Consider the following 3,487-nt stretch of genomic DNA (forward strand, 5'->3'; position numbering starts at 1 on the left):
GTTTCAGGAAGAACCAAGCAGGTTGACTCTGATCGATTATAGGCCTTCTTTCATCACAGGAGTTTTGATCAACAAAATATAACCTGAAGTTAATGCCGATGAGGTTAATCTCAAATCCAACCACACCTGCTTTGAATTTTACATTCCTTTAAATATTTTATCTTTAATCTAGAACAAATATGTCAAAGTCAAGGCCCGGGGGCCGGATCCGGCCCTCCAGATCATTTTATTTAATTAATGGCCTGATGTTATCATGCGCTTATTTATAATTTGTATAAAGTAACATATTGAAAGTTATTTAAGGTTTAAGTTTATTTATTCTGGAATAATATTCCTTCCTTTTTAATATTCATAATGTTAAAAAGTTATGATTTTAAAGTTTTAAAAATTGTCATTCTGATAGCTTTTTGGACTATTTTGGCATTTAATAAGATTTTTTAGGCTATTTTGGAGTTTAGCTAATATTTCAGCTAAATATGAGCTGTTTTGGCTCATTTTGGCTTTTTTCAGTTTTTTAAGCTATTTCAAAGTTTAGTTATTTTTTTTCAGTTACATGCCAGCTCTTTTGGCTAACCTAAGTTTTGTTGTTGTTGTTTTTTTAAGCTAATTTGGCATTTAGCTAATATTTTAGCTCCCTATCAGCATCAGAGTTTTTAGCTATGAACTTCAGCATCTTCAGCTATCAACATTAACATTTTCAGCAAGCATTCGCTCTAGCTCACTGAAAATCTAGTTCACAATTATCTTAAAAATATACAGTTTTAAAGTTTTAAAAATGTAGTTTTATTGTGTTCTATAAATGTTTATTCTGTTCGACCCGCGACCTAAAGTGTGTTTTGTATTTTGGCTCCCTGTGTGATTGAGTTTGACTCTCCTGATCTAGTCAGCCGTGACCATGAAGACACTGTGATGGCCAACAAAAGATCTTTGACTGGAAGGTTCTGCACTAAATGAATTAAAAACTGTCACCAGGTTATACTTTAGTGAAGAAAGCTCTTGTGACGAATGCTTCTTTTTACAGCAAACAGGAGCAAAATCTCCTTTATCTCATCAGATCATTTGATGGATCCACGTCAACCAGAGGAGAAGTGACAGAACTGAGATCATCTATCTCAGTTAGTTTAGGAGTTTATCTCTAACTTAATTTTTACTGGATTCAATTAGTTTTTTATGATACCTTTTAGGAAGCATTTGAAGTAACTGCCTTATTTGACTTCAGTCTTAATAGTTGTTTCTGTGATGGGTCCTGAAGAAGCCAAAGTTGAGATGTTAGTAGCATAAAGTGGAGTTTTCTAACAGATGGAAGTGAGCGACTGCAGTCATGTGACAGGTCCTTGTAGGGAGTCAGGACAAGCTGCTCAATGAGCTGCATAATGAGGCACACTTCAATTGTTCCCACAATGAGAGCAGTGAATGAAGAAAGTGTGGGAAAGCAGAGCGAGCTCAGTCTCAGAGCTGCTGAAGGACAATAGCTGCAGACCTCTGGCCGGAAGAGAAGAGGCTGATGGAGAGCAGCAGAAGACCATGGCCTAGAAACCCTGGTCCTCTGAGTTCCTGATTTGCTAAAATGCTTTGGTAGAGTTTATGCCTCTGCGTCCTGGAGGAAAACTCTCACCATCACAGCATCTGTGGCCACGTCTCCCAGAAACCTGGAGGACAGGCCTTAAAAAAGCCAAGTGGCTCTGATGACAGACTGTTCCTGCAGAGGATGAATCTGTTTCAGACCAGAGAGCGGCCGGCGTCCTTTATGGACACGTTGGGTATTTTCTCTGTAAAATCCTTTTTAAATTAGAGCAGTTAGAGAGGAAAAGGCCATCAGAGCAGCGTGGCTTTTACCTCTTCCTTTTGCACATTTCAGAGTGTTTGGCTCTGATGAGAGCGTGCTCTAATCTGCTCCGTTCTTTGTCACAAATCTCCAGCAGCTGCTCCTTGTTGTCTCTGACCTTTCTACCCCCAAGCGTGTGCTGGGACAGATTTTCTGTTTTCTCTGGTCCTGCTCTGTGATTGGCTGACAGTGTGGGAAAGTGCTGGCAGACCAGGACCCACACATTCATATGGAGATGTGGGCCTATAAAAGGAGGGAAGAGCAGATCCTCTGCTCAGAGAGCTGCCAGCTCCAATCATGGCCCCTACAGCGGCTGCAGCGCTGACTGCATCTCCACAGCGTCTGGCTGTCAGCAAGCAGGTGAGTGTGAGACTCTGGAAAGTTCTTGGAGCTCCAGGAGAATCTCTAGAATCTGTTTTTTAATGTTGTGCCTTTTTGTTTCTGCAGCTCAGAAAGCCTCCAGTGGAGAAGTTCAGCAGAGAACCAGCAGCAGCATGAGAAGCTCACGCCTCCTCTGGGTCCAGAGATCCTAAAACAGCAGATGGACCTCCAGATGGAGAACGCAGACTCCAGGAGAGAGCGCTTATACGCTTGCTACAGCAGCAGCTGTGGATAAGGGCTACTTCAGGTAGATCCAGGAGGTGCTGCACTTCCTGTCCACGGAGGAGCTGAAGACACGCCCCCAGAGGATCCTCTTCATCAAGCTGCAGTCTTCCTCTGAGAAGACGCTGAGAGGCTGAAGTCTCTCCTCTGAGTTCCACAGTCCAGAGCAGCATCAGCAAAGACAGAAGTGCGCTCAGCGGCGCCCTCTGGAGGCTGTGGAGGACACCTGCAGGCTCCTGAAGGATCAACGGAGAAGAAGATTTTGGTCAAAGAAGACTGAAGTGAATATGGACTTGATCTTCTGTAAGAACAGAAGGATTCAAAGAAGATAACATCTGGTTTTCAGGTGAAGAAGCTGCAAAGATCATGTTGGTCAAACATTTCTGGATTCTGTCACATTGATGGAGTTCTTGTCTGTGTGCTGAATGTTCCGGCGGTGCAAACATTTCCTGAGGAAAGATGCAGAAATCTTCTTTTATTTTCACATTTCCACAGAAGCTGAATTGTTGTTGATGCATAAAGACTGTTAGAAGTGAAGGAACATCTGAAAGTTCATGATTGAACTCCATGAACATTATTTCATCCTTCACTTTGATCATGTTGATCAGATATGGCATCTCTAATCAATGGAGATGTTTTTATGAACTGTTGTCAGTTTCTGATCATTCTGTGATCATCTGAATTCAGATCGGTGTGTTTTATACATGTTTTCATCGTTTTTGAAAAAAAAAACTATCTCGTTATGAGATTAAAGTTGTGCTAAAACCATATTGGTTCAATAATATTCAAATCAAAGTCTTTGGTATTTTGGTTTGAGTTTTTAGAAATAGATGAAGCCAATTTTCTTCCCTTGAAGAAGAAACTCTGATCCTTTGAAGCCACAAAGAAAACCATGTGGGTTGTACCACAGACTCAGAGTTTTCTGGTACACTGATGACTCTGTGAGGTTTCTGGGTTTTAAAATCAAATCCCAGATTAACAGATGAGTTATTTTCAATCTAAAACTGCATCAGTTTGAACTTATTTCCTATCGACTGTATTTTCTACCATTAAACATGA

General features: G+C 41.0%; 1 long non-coding RNA gene across 1 annotated transcript; it reads left to right on the plus strand.

Moving 5' to 3' along the window:
* Positions 1–2,085: 2,085 nt before the first annotated feature.
* LOC118598774 lies at positions 2,086–3,160 on the plus strand. Its single transcript, XR_004947901.1, has 2 exons — positions 2,086–2,185; positions 2,273–3,160. It is a non-coding gene; the product is annotated as an uncharacterized LOC118598774 (long non-coding RNA).
* Positions 3,161–3,487: the final 327 nt, after the last annotated feature.

This window comes from Oryzias melastigma, linkage group LG5 (genome assembly GCF_002922805.2).
Source record: "Oryzias melastigma strain HK-1 linkage group LG5, ASM292280v2, whole genome shotgun sequence".
NCBI lineage: Eukaryota > Metazoa > Chordata > Actinopteri > Beloniformes > Adrianichthyidae > Oryzias > Oryzias melastigma.